The sequence below is a fragment of the Tamandua tetradactyla genome, chromosome 15 (genome assembly GCF_023851605.1).
Source record: "Tamandua tetradactyla isolate mTamTet1 chromosome 15, mTamTet1.pri, whole genome shotgun sequence".
Lineage (NCBI taxonomy): Eukaryota > Metazoa > Chordata > Mammalia > Pilosa > Myrmecophagidae > Tamandua > Tamandua tetradactyla.
This window is the reverse complement of record NC_135341.1, coordinates 15,910,395-15,929,758: the sequence shown is the minus strand read 5'-3', so window position 1 is coordinate 15,929,758 and position 19,364 is coordinate 15,910,395. Positions and strand designations below refer to the sequence as shown.

General features: G+C 37.0%; 1 protein-coding gene and 1 non-coding gene across 4 annotated transcripts in view; one reads left to right on the top strand and one right to left on the bottom strand.

Annotated features, from left to right (window-relative positions):
• Window positions 1-19,364, top strand: part of TAFA1 (TAFA chemokine like family member 1) — a 581,723-nt gene that overhangs the window by 265,383 nt on the left and 296,976 nt on the right. The gene's annotated exons all lie outside the window — the stretch shown is intronic.
• On the bottom strand, window positions 11,207-11,310 carry LOC143658136 (U6 spliceosomal RNA). Its single transcript, XR_013163155.1, has one exon. It is a non-coding gene; the product is annotated as a U6 spliceosomal RNA (small nuclear RNA).

Genomic DNA, 19,364 nt, shown 5'->3' with positions numbered 1-19,364 from the left:
GGTTCTCTAGGGGTGACACTTAGGCATAATTATAAGTAGGCTTAGCTTCCATTGCATAAATAAGTTTCATAAGTACAAGCCTCAAGATTGAGGGCTTGACCTATTAAATTAGGAGTCCCTAATGCTTGAGTAATATCAGGAAATCCCCAGATGGGGAAGTTTAATAGTTCCACATTTTCCCACTGTTTCTCAAGGGAAATATTTGCAAATACTTTTTAATTTTCTGCCTCAAATATTCTGGAATGTATCAGGGTATTACATTATCCTGAACATATTAACAAGATCTCATTCCCTATACTAATTTCCATGTAATTATGTTGTTTAAATAAACTATCAGACAGGTTAAATTAAATAGTGTGCCACAGGAAATTTAAATTGTGGACCCAATAAACTTCTCTTCCTTTGGACTCACACAGAAGTGGAGATTTTTAAAATCAGACAATATCATCTTTCATATTCTGATTTACCTTAGTCTTAACCATGTCCATTTCATTCATAGCTCTAATTGAAGTCTGATCTCTTTTTCAGCTTTTTAACAGTCGCCGTATGAAGTAATGCTGACTTTTCAGAGCTGCAGAATTCTAACTCTGAATCTCAGATGTTACACAGATACCCTAAATTCCAGGGAACTGCCAGGTTATGGACAAAGAAGACAGGATCTCAGAATTTTGAAATAAGAGTTGAAACTCAGGAATAGATGTGACTGCTATAAGAGTTTACAATCTAGGAAACTTAACAATAAGCATTGTTGAACATTCTGTACTCCTTAATCATTGATTCCCAATTTTCTGCCCACCTTCTATCCCTTGATAACCTATGCTCTAGAAATCAATTCTCAAAATTTGCTCATTATAGTTAGTTCATATTAGGGAGACCATACAATATTTTTCATTTTGTTTCTGGCATCTTTCACTCAACATAATGTACTCAAGCTGCATGCATCTGGTTGCATGCCTCACAGCTTTGTTCCTTCCTGCAGCCACTCAATATTCCACCATATCTATTTACCACAGTTTGCCCTTCTACTTATAAGTCTATATACCCTTAGGCCACCTCCATCCATGGCAAATCATTAATAATGCTGCTATAAACACCAGTGTGCAAATGCCTATTCATGTCCCTGCTTTCAGTTCTTCCAATTACACACCTAATAACTGAATTGAATGATCATATGACAACCCCATACTTAGCCTCTATAGAATCACCAGATTGCCTTCTAGAAATGCTACACCACTTTGCTTCCCTATTAACAGTGAACATATTTATCTCTCTCTCCACATTTTCTCCAGCAGTTGTATTTTTCTGTTTATTCCTTAAATAGATTTATTCACACACCATACAATATATCCTAAGTGTACAATCAATGGCTCCTGGTATAATCACATAATTATGAATTCACCACCATAATCTATATGAGAACATTTCCATTTCATCCACAAGGAAAGGAGAGGCAAAAAAGAGAGAATCAACAACAAGAATCTCATACCCCTTCCTTGTATCTCCCTCTTATTGACAGTTAGTGAAAGAATATTACGATGTTACCCTTAACTACAGACCTTATTTTGCAGTAATTATATTTTTCCATATATTGTTCTATTTTTAGCACCTTGCAATGGTGATATTCATTTGTTCTCCCTCATGTAAAGACATTCTTATATTTGTACATTTAATCATAATCACGATCCACTCTAAGTAGCTAAGTTGTATAACGGTAAGTTATATAGTATCAGTTTTTATTCTCTATCTTTACTTCTGGTATCATACATGTTCCTAGCCTTCCACTTTCACCCATACTCACATGCCTCTTTGTTCACTACATTTACAACATTATGCTGCCATCACATAGTATTGTGCTATCCATTTCTGAATTGTTACATTCAGTCCTGTTGAACATTCTGTACTCCTTTAGCCTCAAATGCCCAATTTCTACCCACTTTTCATCTCCTGCTAACCTATGTTCTCAACTTTAACTCTCAGAGTTTTCTCATTATGGTTAGGTAGTATTATAAGACATACACTATTTGTCCTTTTGTGTCTGATTCATTTGCTCAACATAATGTTCTCAATGTTGTTCCATGTGTCATAACTTTGTTCCATCTTACAGCTGCATAATATTCCACTGTACATACATACCATAGTTCGTTTATCAACTCATTCATTGATGGACACCTGGACTGTTTCTATCTCTTGGTAATCATGAATAATGCCGCTATAAATATCAGTTTGAAAATGTTCATTTGTGTTTTTGCTTTCAGTTCTTCTCAGTATATATCTCTTAATGGGATTCTGGATCATGTGGCATTTCTATACTTAGCTTCCTGGGAAACTGCTAAACTGCCTTCCAGAGTGGTTGCACCATTGTATATTCCCACCATCAGTGGATAAGTGTGCCTCTTTCTCCATATTCATTCCAGCAGTTGTATTTTTCTTTTCTTCTTTTTTTTTGGTAATGGCCATTCTAATAGGTGTGAAATGATAACTCACTGGAGTTTTGATTTGCATTTCCCTAATAGCTAGTGAAGTTGAGCATCTTTTCATATGCTATTGAGCCATTTGTATTGACTTCTTGAAAAAGTGTCTATTCATGTCTTTTGCCCATTTTTTAATTGGGTTGTTTGACCTTTTGTTGTTGAGTAGTAGGATCTCTTTATATATTGTGGATATTAAACCTTTATCTTTTATGTGGTCTCCAAATATTATCTCCCATTGTACAGGCTGCCTTTTTGCTTTCCTGACAAAGTCCTTTTGACATGCAAAATTATTCAATTTTGAGGTGCTCCCATTATCAATTTCTTCTTTCATTGCTCACATTTTGGGTGTAAGGTCTACAAAACTACCTACTTCCACAAGATATATATTTCCTACATTTTCTTCTAAAAGTTTTATGATCTTACCTCTAACAGATCTTTGATCCATTTCAAGTTAATGTTGGTATAAGGCATGAGGTAAGGGTCCTCTTTCATTCTTTTGGATATGGATATCTGGTTCTCCAAGAACCATTTGTTAAAGAGGATGTTCTATCTCCCCATTGAGTTGACTTGATCACCTTATCGAAAATCAATTGTCCATGTATGAGAGGGTCTATTCTGAACACTCAGTTCATCTCCATATTTAGTGTACCAATCTTTATGTCAGTACCAGGCTGTTTTGACCACTGTAGCTTTTGTAATATGCTTTAAAGTCAGGTAGTGTAAAACCTCCCACTTCAATTTTCTTTCTCAAGATACTTTTAGCTATTTGAGGCATTCTGCCCATCCAAATAAATTTGATTATTGGTTTTCCTATTTCTGAAAAGTATATTGTTAGGATTTTAATTGGTATTACATTGAAACTATAAATCAATTTGAGTAGTATTGACATCTTAACTATATTTAGTCTTCCAATCTAGGAACATGGTATGTCCTCCCATTTATTTAGGTATTCCTTGATTTCTTCTAGCAGTGTTTTGTAGTTTTCTGTGTATACATCTTTTATGACCTTGGTTAAATATATTCCTAAAAATCTGATTCTTTGGTTGCTATTGCAAATGGATTTTTTTCTTAATTTCATCCTAAGATTGCTCATTTCTCTTGTATAGAATCACTACTGATTTTTGAGTGTTGATCTTGTATCCTGCAACTTTGCTTTACTCATTTATTGGCTCTACTAGCTTTCTGTAGATTTTTTGGAATTTTCTACATATAAAATCATATTTTCTGCAAACAGTGAATATTTCACTTCCTCTTTTCCAATTCAGATGCCTTTATTTCTTTTTCTTGCTAAATTGTTTTAATTAGAATTTCTAGAACAATGTTGAATAACATTGATAACAGTGGGCATCACTATCTTCTTCCTGTTCTTAGAGGGAAATCTTTCAGTCTTTCCCCATTTTGTATGAGGTAGTTGTGGGTTTTTCATATATTCCCTTTATCATGTTGAGGAAATTTCTTGTCCTATCGTTTGGAATGTTTTCAGCAAGAGAGGATGTTGAATTTTGTCATATGACTTTTCTGAGTTAATTGAGGTGGTCATATGGTTTCCCCCTTTGATATATTGATGTGGCATATTACTTTAATTGATTTTCTTTTTTTGAACCTGCCTTGCATACCTGGAATAAATCCCATTTAGTCATGGTGTATAGTTCTTTCAATGTGCTGCTGGATTCAATTTGAAAGTATTCTGTTGAGGATATTTGCATCTATATTCATTAAAGAGATTGGTTTGTAATTTTCTTTTCTTGTAGTATCTTTGTCTGGTTTTTACGGTGATGATGGCATCATAGAATGAGTTAGGTAGCTTCCCCCACCCCCCTCCAATTTTTTGAGGAGTTTGAACAGAGTTGGTACAAATTCTTTCCTGAATGCTTCATAGTATTCAAATGTTAAGCCATCTGATCCTGGAATTTTCTTTTTGGGAGCTTCTTGATGACTGATTCTATCTCTTTACTTGTGACTGGTTTGTTGAAGTCTTCTGTTTCTTCTCAAGTCAATGTTGGTGTTTGTGCTGGTTTGGAAAGCATTATTTATTCTAGAAAAAGCCATGCTTTAATCCTAATCCGATCTCATGGAAGCAGGTGCTTCTTTTAATCCCTATTCAGCACTGTAGGTTGTAAATTTGATTAGATTATCTCCACAGAGCTGTGACTTGTCCGCATGTGGCATTAACCTTGATTAGATGGAGATGTGACTCCACCCCTTCCAGGTGGGTCTTGATTACTTTACTGGAATTATTTAAAAGCATTTTGAAAAAAGCTTGAGAACCATGAGAGAGCCATGAGAACCATGAGAGCCTACACAGCCAGAGACCTTTGGAGATGAAGAAGGAAAATGCCCCTGGGGGAGCTTCATGAAACAAGAAACCTGGAGAGAAAGCTAGTAAATGTCACTATGTTCACCATGTGCCTTGAGAGATAAACCCTGAATGTCATCAGCCTTCTTGAACCAAGGTATCTTTCCCTGGATGCCTTAGATTGGATATTTCTCTAGCCCTGCTTTAATATTGGATGTTTTCATAGCCTTAGAACCATAAACTTGCAACTTAATAAATTCCCCTTTTTGAAAGCCATTCTGTTCCTGGTATATTGCATTCCAGCAGATAAACTAGAACAGTGTTCATGTTTTTCTAGCAAGTTGTCCATTTTGTCTAAGTTTTCTAGATTGTTACCATGTATTTGTTCATAGTATCCTTTCATTATCTCCCTTATTCTGTGAGATCTGTAGTTATGCCCACCTCCCATTTCTGATTTTATTTATTTGCATCCTCTCTCTTTTTTTCTTTGTCAGCCTGCCTAGCTAAGAGTCCATCAATTTTACTGGTTTCCTCAAAGAACCAACTTCTGGTTTCGTTGATTCTTTCTATTGTTTTCATGTTCTCAGTTTCATTTATTTATACTCTAATCTTGGCTATTTCTTTCCTCCTATTCGATTTAGGGTTAGTTTCCTGTTCTTTTTCTAGTTCCTCCAGATAAGCAGTTAATGCCTTAATTTTTGCTCTTTCTTCTTTTTAAATATATGCACTTAGGGCAATAAACTTTCCTTTCAGTACCTTCTTTGCAGCATCCTATAATTTTTTATGTTTTCATTTTCATTTGCCTTAAATATTTACTTATTTCTCTTGTAATTTCTTCCTTGACCCACTGGTTACTTAACCATATGTTGTTTAGCCTCCATATATTTGTAAATTTTCCAACATTCCACCTGTTATTGATATTCAACTCCATTCCATTATGATCTGACAAAGTGCTTTGTATAATTTGATCTTTTTAAATTTATTGAGACCTGTTTTTTGCCCCAACATGTGGTCTATCCTGGAGAATGACCATGAGCACTTGAGGAAAATTTGTATCCTGCTGTTGTGGGGTGTAATGTTCTGTAAATATCCGCTAAGTCTAGTTCATTTATCATATTATCCAGTATCTCTATTTCTTTACTGATCCTGTGAAGATGTTCTATCCATTGATGAAAGTGGTATATGGAAGTATCCAACTGTTGTTGTAGACATGTCAGCTTCTCCATAGTTTTTTCAGTGTTTGCCTCATGCATTTTGGGGCACTCTGGCTCAGTGCATAAATATTTGATTGTTATGTCTTTTTTTTTTTTTTTTTTTTTAAGAGAGAGGGAGGAAAGGAAGGAAAGACAGAGAAGGAAGGAAGGATGGAAGGAAGAAAGGGAAACATTTTCTTGTGTTTTTTTTATTATATTTTGTTTGTTTGTTTGTTTTTTACATGGGCTAGGGCCGGGAATCGAACCGGGGTCCTCCGGCACGGCAGGCAAGCACTCTTGCCCGCTGAGCCACCGCGGCCCGCCCTGATTGTTATGTCTTTTTGATGAATTCTCCATTTTAGTAATACATAATGTCCTTCATTATATTAATACATAAATTGTCATTTTATTAATACAATTTTAATTGTTTTACATTTGAAGTCTAATTTGTCTGATATTAGTTATGTCTAACATTGCTATTTTCTGGTTGTTGTTTATATGAGATATCTTTTTCCAACCTTTCACTTTCAACCGATTTTTGTCCTTGGGTATAAAGTGGGTCTGTTTTTAGATAACATATAGAGAGATCCTATGATTTTTTAAATTCATTTCACACTCTATATCTTTTGATTGGGGATTTTAATCCATTAACATTTAATGTTATTATTGTAAAGGCAGTAATTTCTTCATCCATCTGTCTTTTGGATTTTATATCTCATATTTTATTTTTTTCTCTCTTTTAATTAGCTTTACTGACAATCTTCATTTCTAGATCTTCTCCACACCTCTCTCCTGTCTCTTCCTATCTGGCTGTAGTGTTCCTTTTATTATTTATTGTAGAGCAGTTTCCTTGTTCACAAACTCTCTCAGTTCCTGCTATATGTAAATATTTTAAACTCTTTTTCATTTTTTGAAGGACATTTTTTTGCCATATATATAATTCTTGTTTGACAGCTTTTCTCTTTCAGTATCTTAAATAGGTCATATCACTGCCTTCTCACATCCAAGGCTTACATTGAGAAATTTGCACTTAGTCTTATAGAGCTTCCCTTGTATGTGATGAATCACTTTTCAATTGCTGCTTTCAAAATTCTCTTTTTGTCTATAACATTTGACAATCATATTAGTAAGTGTCTTGGAGTAGATCTATTTGGATCTGTTCTCTTTGGAATGTACTGTGTTTCTTGGACCTGTAATTTTATGTCTTTCATAAGAGTTGGGAAATTTTCATTGATTGTTTCCTCCATCATTCTTTCTGCCCCTTTTCCCTTCTCTTCTCTTTCTGGGACACCCATTACATGTATATTCATGCACCTCATGTTGTCATTCAATTCCCTGGCCCTGCTCATATTTTTCCATTCTTTTCCCTATCTGTTCTTTCGTGTGTAGGATTTCAGATGTCCCATCCTCTAATTCACTAGTCCTGTCTTCTGCCTTTTCACATCTGCTGTTTTATATCTCTATTTTGGTTTGCTAAAGGTACTGGAATCCAATATATCAGAAATGGAATGGCTTTTTAAAAGGTAATATATTGTGTTGCAAGTTTACAGTTAGTTCTAAAGCCATGATAATATTCATACTAAGGCATCTAGAGAAAGATACCTTGACTCCAAAGAAAGGCCAATGATTATCACATGGAATAGCATGTGGTTGGTGTCTGCTGGTCCTTGTTTCTGGTTCCATTGCTTTCAGCTTCTGATACCAGTGGTCTCCTATCTAAGTGTCTGTGGACCCTTACTCAGTTCCTCCAGGACACAACTCAGGGTTCTGATTTGTTTAGGATCTCTTAGGAAGGCACATGTGATGTATAGTAGGCTCTGCCTGTGTCTAGCCATCTGTTCTCTGTCAGCACTCCAAGCATCTCCAAACATCTGTATCTCTATCAGCTCTGAAGCTACTCTTCTCCAAGTGTCTTCATCCAAGATTTCTCCAAAGTGTTTCCCTTTTTATAGGACTCTAGTAAACTAATCAAGACCTGCCTTGATAGGATAGAGCCATATCTTCATCTAATCAAAAGGCCACACCCACAATTGGATAATGTAATCAAAAAGTTTCTGCCCTACAATGTTGAGTCAGGACTAAAAGAAACAGCTGCCCCCACAAGATTGGATCAGGATTAAAACATGGCTTTTCTGGGGTACATAATAATAGTAAACCAGCACTGTCTTCATCTTATTTTTCATCTCGTCTGTTGTGCCTTTCATTTGCATAAGTTTTGCCATTTGTTTTTTCAACCTTTCAAGTTCATTCATATGACCACCCAGCGTCTTATTTGTATCCTTCATCTCTTTTGTCACATTTTCCTTCATCTCACTGATTTGATTTGGAAGATTTGTTTGAACATCTTTAATTAGTTGTTTGAACTCTTGTATCTCATTTGAAGTGTTAGTTTGTTCCTTTCATGCTTCCTAGTATCACTCATGACTTTTTGCTGGGGCCTAATCATCTGGTTTTCTTGATCAGTTAACTCTGGAGGTTATTTTTTTCACTTTGTGTAGGATTTGCTTACTGTTTGGCTTTGTTCTCTATCTGTTCTTTGATATTCATTTCAACTTATCCTAGAGCTCTAACATAATTTCTGTTTAACTGTTCAGAATTTTTCACCTCTAGTTTTTCTTGTTCTTGCTCTGCCTATATGGATATTTTTTTGAAATTGCTCTTTTTTTTGTAGTGCAGTTATTTCACCTCCAGGGAAAAGTTCTCTCTTCCCTCTCTCCTCAGGGAATATTGACGTGCTGTTTGTTTTGTTTTGTTTGCGCTATATGTTCTGAGCACTCCCTTCATTGCCTCTAGCATCTTTTACCAGGAGGTCCGGCTCTGGGAGGAGGGGCTCCTTAGTTAGGATTAACCCCAATCAGATTTTCCCAGACAGGGGCCCAGGACTCATGAAGGGGGTATAGTCAGCATCAAGGTTCCCTGGGGATGAGACCGTGTAGGGTGCCAGTCTTTCTTGTGAAGCCTCTTAATTTTGTCCTTTTCCTGCCCTGCCAAGCAGGTGGCAACTGTCAGCGCACTGCTCCCCACTGGCATAAAGTGGTGCTGTACCTTTAATTCTCGGCAGACCTGTCCCTGCCAGGGGCATGATTGAGACAGAGGATAAGGCTGAAGATGAGTTTAAACTGTTTCTGTTTCCCAGCTCCTGAAATCTGAATTCTCTAAATAATAGTCACACACTGTGCTTGGCCCTGTCTTCCCTTTTTTTCTTGGGGAAGACACTTTCTTTAGGGAACTATCTTTGCCTGATTAGTTTCTTTGTTTCTCAGTCACTCCTTAATTCCACACTTGCCTGGGTCACTGCTGCAAACTGAGAATGCTTTCTGCTTTCTTTAATGGGCTGCTGAAAAGAAAAAAAAAAAGGCAAGAAAAGAAAACAAAATCCATTTCAGAGCCAGTCCCCAGCCCCCTGTGTTCACCAATCAAGAGCCAGAGTTGGTACCTGGATCTCTGTGCCCCTTTTCTCAGGGCACAGTCCTTTTCCAGTATTCTGAGCTCAGCCAACTCAAAAATCCTCTTTTTAAACATCAGTCCTGCCTCCTCACTGCTGGGGAGAGATCTCCTAGCTTCTTTCATGTTTGCTTGGCAGGTTTTTTTTTTTTGGCTTATATTCAGCAGTTCAGATTTGTTACTCAAACCCACAATTGGAACTTGATTGAATTTTCCTTCCCTTTCTCCTAGTAGAGAGGGTTTCTGTTTCCCACTGTGGGGAGACTCTGAAAGAGCCTGCCATGCCAGTGAGGGAGAGGCACCAGCCTCCATAGCATGGAATAATTGACTTACAGTCCTGTGCTGTGATCTCAGCCCTTACACCCATTCCAGGCTGTTTGTCTGGTCACAGAAGTCCCCCAGACAGTTGTTCCAGACAGTTCCTGGCTATTTCCTAGCTGCCCTGGAGAACAAACTAAATCCCACACCTCCCTACACTGCTGTCTTACCCACTGCATTCCACAAATTTTTGCATTTCATATTTTCATTTTCATTCACCTCACGCTATTTCCTAATTTTGCTTCTGATTTCCTCTTTTACACATTGTTTAAGAGCATGTTGTTTACTGTATACATATTTATGAATTTTCTATTTCTCCTTTTGTTATTCATTTCTAGCTTCATTCATTCTAACTTCATATTGTCAGAGAATATATGTTGTCTTATTTTAATATTCAAAATTTATTTAGACTTGTTTTGTGAACTAACATGATTCATATGCATGCTAGAAGAATACGTTCTGTTTTTGTTTGGAAGAAGTGCTTTACATATATATACACGTCTGTTAAGTCTACTTTATTTAGAGTTTTGTTCAAGTCTTGTATTTTCTTATTGATTTTCTGACTAGATGTTCTATGCATTGTTGAGTGTGGTGTATTAAATTTTCCTACTATTAATTTAGAACTGTTCATTTCTCCCTAAATATTTATTTGCTTCATATACTTTGGGGCTCTGCTAAGTGCATATATGTTTATAATTCTAATATCTTCTTGTTCAATTGTCTCCTTTATCATTATATACTGACCATCTTTGTCCCTCATAACTGTTTTTGACTTAAAGTCTGTTTTATCTGGCATTAGTATAGCTGCTTATATGGTATATTTTCTTCCATCTTCTCATGTTCAATGTGCTCATAGCTTTGAATTTAATATGAGTCTCTTACAGGTAGTATATAGTTGTGTCATGCTTTTTTATCCATTCTGCAAGTATCTGCCTTTTGACTAGAGATTTAATCCATTTACATCTAAAATCATTACTGTTAATACAGGACTTTTATCTGCCATTTTGCTATTTAGCCTTTGTAAGTTCTATCCCTTTTTTGCCCATTATTTCTGTTAATGGCTACTTTTATATTTATTTGATTTTTTGTTTTGAACACTATTGAATGCCTTCTCATTTCTATCTGGGTATATTTTTTATCTACTTGCATTGTGGTTACCATGGGGTTAAAATTTAATATCCTAAATATATAACAAACATATTTGTTTTCATGCCAACATAACTTTAATAGCATATGCATATATTTTTCCTACACCCATCTGTCCATCACCTATTTTTTTGTACTTGTTACCACTTACATCTTTGTATGTTGTATGTTCAAAACCATAGACTTATCATTACTTTTTATGCATTTGCATTTGAGTACTTGTAGGAAGGAAAAATGGAGTTACATACTAAACAATACACTACAATAATACTAGCATGTATAATTACCCAAATAGTTACCTTTACCACAGGTCTTCATTTCATGAGTCTTAAAGACTCTGAAAGATGGAACATTTCATGAATTTGGGTGTCAACCCTGTGCAGGGACCATGCTATTCTCTGTATCATTCCAATTTTAGTACATGTACTGCTGAAGGAAGCACTGGTTGTTTTTTTAATGTTGAGTTTAGAGAGCTCTTTGTATATTCTAGGTACAAGTCCTTTGTCATATGTGTCATTTGGAAATATTTTCTCTTTATCTATAATTTATCTTCTCATCTTCTTAAAGAGTGTTTTGTAAAGTGAATATTTTTAATTTTGGTGGAGCCCAATTTATCATTTTTACCCTTCATGCATTGTTCTGTTAGTGTCTGGTCTAAAAACTTTGTCTACTCCTAGGTCCTGAAGGTTTCCCCCTGTGTTTTCTTTTCTAGAAGTTTTATAATTTTATATTTAGTTCCACAGTATGTTTTGAGTTAATTTTTGCATGAGGTATGAGGTTTGAGTTGAGGCTATGTTTTTTTTACCTGTAACTGTCCAACTACTAAAGCACCATTAATTGAAAAGTTTTCCCTCCCCCACTGAATTACAGCATGATTTTTAAAGGATATATAGACCTTAAATAATGTATCCTAAGAATAATAACAGTAGTAGTAATAATAATATTTTATCACCTATTATATACCAGTCATTTTCTAAGCACTTTAACTATATTATGATCATTCTTTGTTTATAGAAAAATTTCCATGTGGTCAGTATTACAATCTTCAAATTATGAATATGGAAACTAAGGTTTACAAAACTTACTGGCTTGCCCAAGATCACAAATGCAGTGTGTGGTAATATTGGAATTAGAATTCAAGTCTGTCTGGCTTTAAAGCCCATAGCATGCTTAGTTTGAGAATGTTTTAGCACCAAAAGGAAGCTTATCTCTAAATTTTAGTATTGTGTACAGCTAGAATCAATGAGCTCTTTGGCAGACCCTGAAAAATATGTTTCCCCAGCTGAAGAATTCAGCTAGCAGTTTGGATACTGGTCTTGAAATTTGACCTGGTATTTTCCACAATGCCTATGACCCCTTTATAAAATGAAATGGTAACCTCCATTCAGAATCAGTTTTTAACAATACTCTTTGCCTTGCCAATAGTTGCAACCCAGAGCATCTAACACATTCTTCCTTCTTTTTATGCAGTTCGTATTTAACAGAACTACTTACAGAGCCATGTTGATTTTTAACAAAGGTCATGTAGCTAAAGAAGATTTTCCTTATTTATCAAGTCTTTAATTCCTCTTTAAAATATGATGAGCTCTTTTCCCGGACATTAACCTATAGTAATGACTTCTTTGTGATTTACGTTACACCCTGAATTTACATACATTTCTAATATACTACTTTTTATTTCATGGAAACTTACTTAGGTATAGCATATGAAAGCAAAGTAAATAGGAAGATCACTCAGTATCATATATGTTGCTTGGAAAGGGATTTGTGGGGGGTTACCATAAATACCAGTCTCTTGCATAAACACTGGATACTTGGTTACCTTTTGTGAATAGAAAATCTTGTGGATGGAGGAAAAATCAGAAGATGAATTGCTTTGCTTCCTCAACTGATTACTTGCTGAATGACCTTGAGCAGCTTCCAATTCTAAACTTGTCTTGAGAGTGCAGATCACAAAGGAAATAAATGCTTTGCTCTTGAGGGTTAGCTTTTTTTTTTTTTTTTTTTTTTTTTTTTTTTTTTTTTTAAAGACAGAGAAGGAAGGAAGGATGGAAGGAAGGAAGGGAGGAAGAAAGGGAAACATTTTTAAACATTTTCTTGTTTTATTATATTTTGTTTGTTTGTTTGTTTTTTACATGGGCTGGGGCCGGGAATCGAACCGGGGTCCTCCGGCACGGCAGGCAAGCACTCTTGCCCGCTGAGCCACCGCGGCCCGCCCTTGAGGGTTAGCTTTTATTGTTTTCTTTTTCTGTGAAATGTATGAGCTGGAATTTTGGAAGTAAAAGTGTGTTGGTGCTTTTTAAGAGCTGGAAGAGAGGGCAGCAGGCAAGAAACACATTGAGCAAAAGTTAATGTGGCAAGGAACAGTCTCAGGGAATGTAAGCTCCCTGAGGATAGGGAGTCTGTGTGTTTTGTTCCCTGCTCTATTTTCCTAATCAACAACAGTATCTGTCATTTGGTCAAGGCTCAGTAATATCTCTAGAAGGAAAAGAGAGAGGAGGGAAGAAGAAAGGAAGGATTGAGGTAGGAGGCACATTGTGTAGCTGGAGGTATTAGTAATGGCAATATAGCACATTCACTGGTGCCTATGATGTGCCAGGCATTTTGCTAACTATTTTGTGGAATTTCATTTCATTCTCCAGTCAACCTTATGAGAAAAGAACTATTATCTTTTGCACTTAATAGAGTAACTGAGGTACCAATAAGCTCAATAAGCCATAGAGTCAATATTTTAAGCAAACACCCTAATTTGTTGTTCTAATCATTATTGACTTTCCCCATAGTTACCCAGTGTGGTGGGTACCAATTTTATTCCCACTTAACATGTGAGAAAACTGAGATTGCACACCTGCAGAGTGTTTCACCCCTGGCATCATAGTCACAATTTGAAGCAGTCTGAGCAGGAAGGGAACTCTGGTATCTGCCTCACTGATGCCGCAGTAACAAAACTCCCTAGACTGGGGATAGCGCTTTGTCATTTGGAAAGCACTTTCACTGCATCTACTAATTTTTGTATTTACAACAGACCAGTGACATTTGGGGTTATTTCTTTTTTCATAACGAGGGCATTGAAACCAAGAGAGATAAAGCAGATGGACCAATATATCCTTGATTCTTTGTTTCCAATTCAATTCTGCTTTCCCTGGGTGATAGGACCTCTTGAGAGCTTTGTTTAGTCTGGTTGAAGGCAACAGATTCCTAGGGTAGGGAAGTATTGCATTAGGACAGCATGTGAGGGTCTAGGGCACACTTGGCAGATTTCACTGCCTGAAAATCCTGCATGGAGCTGTAGAAGCATGACCTGACAGAGGAGACTGGTGTGGGTGAGGGCACATCAGAATAGGACATTTTTATTCAGCTCATTTTTCCTGGTCAAAGCCTTAGAAGTCAAATTGCAGGTTTCCAGGTAAGGTCAGAAAAATAATATTTACTTTTTCCATCCATTTCCCTAGAACCCCAATAGATATTCCTCAAATACTGTAATGCATACAAAGTTGGGTAAAGGATTCCTTGTTACCAGTAAGCCTTTTCATTTGTAGGCCAAAGTTTTGTGATTGGGAATGGTTTTTGTGACTGCTCTTATGAAACTTTGCCTTTAAGAAAAGTCTTATTTTTTTGAGCGCTTACAGTGTTCCAGGCACTTGGGCTTAAGTATGAATAAATACTACCCCTGTCTTGGGGATTACAGAGTGTGCAGTGATTTCCAAACTGTGTTTTGGGGAAACCTCATGGTTCCACGGAGATTACTGTGTCTGGGTAGGGAATTGCCTGTGATGCTAATGGAAAGGGCTCTGTCCCAGTGGAACCCACCCCTTTAATCATTGCTGCTTTGCTTTCTCTGTTTTACATTTTGGGTAAAAGTCCACTTGGAAAATAGCTTTCACTGCACTCCAGCAAACAAACTTTTATAATAACTGCTCTAAGATTCAAACTCTAATAAAATTAGAGTAAGAAGTATTTTAGTAAATTGTTATCAGGGAACACTGAGCAAAGAGGGACTTATTCACCTGGAGGAATCCAAGAATGCTTTGTACAGGAAAAAGCAACTGATCTGGATCTTGAAAGATGAATGTAATTAGAAACACTGAAAATTTCTTTGTGTTTCACCTTGAAGAAAGTCCACCTAAAACATTCCCTCATATACCAACAAGATCTTCTTTTATATGCATACTTTGGAGGAAATTCCCTCCTCCCTTTTATTGTGTGTGTGGCTAGAAATTTTCTTTGAATTCTTTCTCCTGCTTTAAAGAAAAAAACAAAAACAGAAAGCATTTGCAAGTATTATTTTTTCTTGTCTCCAAATGTCACTGGAGCTAACATTTGTCCTCACTCCAACTCTGTTCAACTCCAGCACACCTCCTCAAAGGGACAGCACAAGGAACCTTGTCAGCTTCACAGTGACTTTTGCCTGAAGCCACCAGAATCCCTCATGCTACAGGGAGGGCTGAGGGACCTGGAGGTGACAGGCTGTCAGAATTCATACTCACTGGGGCCAAGCTCCTGTACGGTTGCATAGCCCATCATGTTTCGCTGTCCACCCCTCCCCGACCCTGCCCCATCACTTATATTTGCACTCTCTGGATTCTTTCCCTTTTTGTAAGTTCCTTTTAGCCATGCATCCCTGTGTTGGAGAAAGCACTGCCATATGCTTTTTTGTTTCAAACAGTCACAAGCTTGTGTCTCTACCACAGAACATGAAGTGGGAAGTCTTTTAATCAGATGAGTAAATCAAGTTCTGGCCAGCACCTTGGGTTCTGAATTCTCCCACTGTGTTCTTCACCGAGACTTAATCAGTTAGGCACAATCACCCTTTCTCTTTGTTTATGTGGAATGAGTCAAAATTCTGTTGTTGTTAATAATGTGGTGTGACTTTGGAAAGATGATTTCAATTCCCAGACCATGGTTTATAGTTTTAATAAAGTCGAGATAATTTGAATAGATAGCCATTATTGGTTAAAAAGAAGAATTGAGGTACTTAATTGCAGAACTCTGGGGAAAAATCTTATTTTCAGATCTTGTTTTTTAGGACCAGGGCTTTGACAAAAGAGTAAATATGAGCCTTTAATATGTAACTGACTTTCAACAGACGGTTGTTAAATAGAAAAGCTAAAGTGATTGTTAAATACTAAAATAGTCAGTCATCTTATAAATTTCGAACAACCATCGCACCGTAGCAGTATGGCATAAAGATTTACCTGTGAAGTCCTGAGGATGGGCCACTTATTTTATGAACCTAAGAAATCTCCAGTTTAGTTGATATGAAGGAAGCCCTGCTAAGAACCACTAAGTGGAAATACTTGCTAAAGCTATGTGATCGCAGGTCATTGTGGGGGAGAAGACATCAATTTGCGTTAGGCTTCACATTTCTAGAAATAAAATTAAATTATTGGGAATAGATTAAAGATGAGATACATCATTTGGAAAGAAAAAAAGTTTGTAAAATGAAACCAGAAGTCAAAGTAAACATCTTAATAAGGTCGGCGAGCCTAGTCAGAAGATAACCCCATACACAGGCATTCAGAAGACATTGTCTGCCTTGTCAGCCACGTGTTTCTGATCGTGGAGGAACTCAGACTATAAAACAGTCTATTGCTATGTTCTTATGTGGTCGCTTGATCATTATCTAGCAATTTTGTGATGTAAAAAGATAGTAAATACAAAGACCATAGAGGTTACCTTTAAAAAAATCTCTTTCTGCAATTCTATTTATCTGGGAGTAGTACTGTTTGGATTTCATCTGGAAGAGCAGATGTGAGCTACATTATTTTATTGCTATTAAAATATACAAAAAAAGTATGAAAACTTTGCATCCCACTTCCTCTAGTCTAAAACCACATATATGCAAAAGAAGGAACTAAGAACTCAAAGGAAGTGAGCATTGCATGCTACTGGTTACAAAGTACTTTTATATGCAGTACATCAATTAATCTTGACAACACCCCTAACAGGTATAATTATTATGCTTTTTCATTTTTGTAGCACGTCACGGGTTACAAAACACTTTCATTCATGGCGTATCAATTAATCTTGGCAGCAGCCCTGAGAAATGGGGGTTGGTACTAATAATATTATCCCTTTCACTAGGGAGGACACTGGTACAAGGTGTTATGTTTTTGGTCCAAGACCCCATAGCCAATAGAAAGTAGACCTGGTACTCAATCCCAGGTTTTCTCACTCTAAAGCCATTCAGCCATTCCTCCTGAAATATTTAAAGTGTGAATTCAAAAGTATAAAGATTATCATTGCAAACCTATTATCATCAAACTAGACCTGCCTTTATTACTCAGGACCCGTTTGCTTGCAAGGGATAGAAATCCAATCCCAGTTGCCTTGAGCATGAAAGGAAATGCACTGGCTTGGGTGACTAAAATAATCAAGGAGTAAGACTAGATCCAGGAACTCAGATGATTTCATTGAGATCTGATTTCCTATCTCTTTGGAACAGAACCTTCCTATGAAGTCAAGGTAGCATTGGATGGTCCAGACTTAAATCCCACTAGCTCAGCAACTTCCTAGAGGGAAAATGTCTTTTCTAGGTGTTTCAGCAACAACCCTGAGATTAAGTCTCCTGCACCTTACTTAGGTCATGTGGCCAGGCCTGAGGCAAGACTAGTAACCAGGGTCTGAAATATGCTGTTTTTCCCTATGGAAAAACATTTGATGTAACATTTGGAACCTAGAAGAAATCAGGCTTCTCTTCCTAGAAAAGGGGGAATGGCTGCTCAGGAGGAAAAAAACAGCATGGATATCCTCCACCACCCATCTGCCAAGTCTGAATTTGAAAGGCATAGGATAGGAGAAAGGCAAAGCTGTGAGCAAGTAGGGCCCAGAAAGAAAAAGAAGGCTGAAAAGGGAAAATGAGAAAGTCATATGAGGTCAATTTTACCCACTCAGACATAAAGGAGCAGAATTGAATTACGGTCATCAAAGACAGAGAAGCCATGCCATTGCCCAACCCTAAAGCCTAATAAATTATTTTTTTAGTACCCTCCAAAGTCTAAATATGTGTTTCAATCACATATCCTCCAAAGGCCACATATCTGGAATGACATCAAACTATGAAAAATGGCTCTCTAAACATTTGTTGTTCTTTCAGCTTTCTCCATCTCTTACATGTATATCGAGACTTTTTTTTGGGGGGGGGGGGGGTTGGTGTTATAATATCCAATGGATTCACTCTGGGGAGAAAGTATTTTCAATAAGTCACCCATTGCCCTGCCTTATTGTCGAGTGTCATGATTCTAATCCAGACTTCTCCACCTACTCACTATACATTCTTGGGCAAAACTGGCCCCATGGTTCGCGTATCTGCGTAAGTTTGTATTCAGTGCCTGATAGAGGGTCAACACGTGTTAGCTATTTATTGTTTTGGATCTTATGCTTCATTTGGAAATTGTCTCAGACCAGATCCAACAATCATAGTTACAGTATTCTAAGAAAGTATTATATATCGATGCTCAATGTTAGAGTGATACCACTCCTAGGTCGCCCTGCCCTGGGAATGCCCCCTTTTCCATACATTGTCCCGAGGGTGCCCCTCCTTGTCTGTTCAATCTTAACAGGAAAAACCCATACTTCCTATTCTTGAGAGAGTAGCTCTGTTCCCAAAACATTAACATACTCGGCCACAAATTATCTAGTATATTCTGTAATTCCTAACTATTATATCCTTACAAGGTCACCAGCCCCTACAGCAAAGTAAAATTTGCTTGAGTGTGGATACAGGCAGGGATTCAGACAAGAAAAAGAATTTCCTGACCAAATTGAACAAATTTAAATGATCCTTTAGTCATTTTTCTAGCCGTTTCTTTCTTCCTTAGAGCCTGACTCGGCAGGACAAAGGTCTATTTTCAAATCAGTTACCATTCGTAAAGGACATGATCATGTAAAAATCAGAAAAAGCTCTTATTATGGTAATACAATAGTAGTTTTTGCAAGAGCTACAGTACATATCATAGAAATGGCGTTTGCTTTTTACAACTTTGCATTGCTTTTAGTTTAATACCATACCATTCCCAAGTCTCCAACTCATCAGCAGAGCAGCGATAAATGGCACAATGTAGATTTTCTTTAACAAAAATAAAAGCAAACAAAAACAAATCATTCACTTATAGTCCACCATGGAGTCTCCAATTTCTCATTGAATAATATTCAGAAGTCTCCCCAAGAATTCAGATGGCAGGCCCTCAAGAATTTGGGTGGTGACACTGGCACACAGATTGAGCAGCCCAGGCGTCCATTTACAATCTTACAAACTCCAATCTCCAGTACTTAACCTCTAGTTCGCTGCCTCAATCTTGGCTTTCCTATTCTTTTTGGCAACTTTTTTTTTAAGCTTGCCGTGCGCAAAGTGTTTTACGCTCGTTGTCTCATTTAGTCCACATACCACTTCCCTGTTACGAATTCTTCTTTTGGTATTTCCATTTTATCCATCCATACCCTTCAGTGAAAAGTCGCTGAGTGCCCACACTAGTCTCGGCAGTGTTTGGGGGCTTT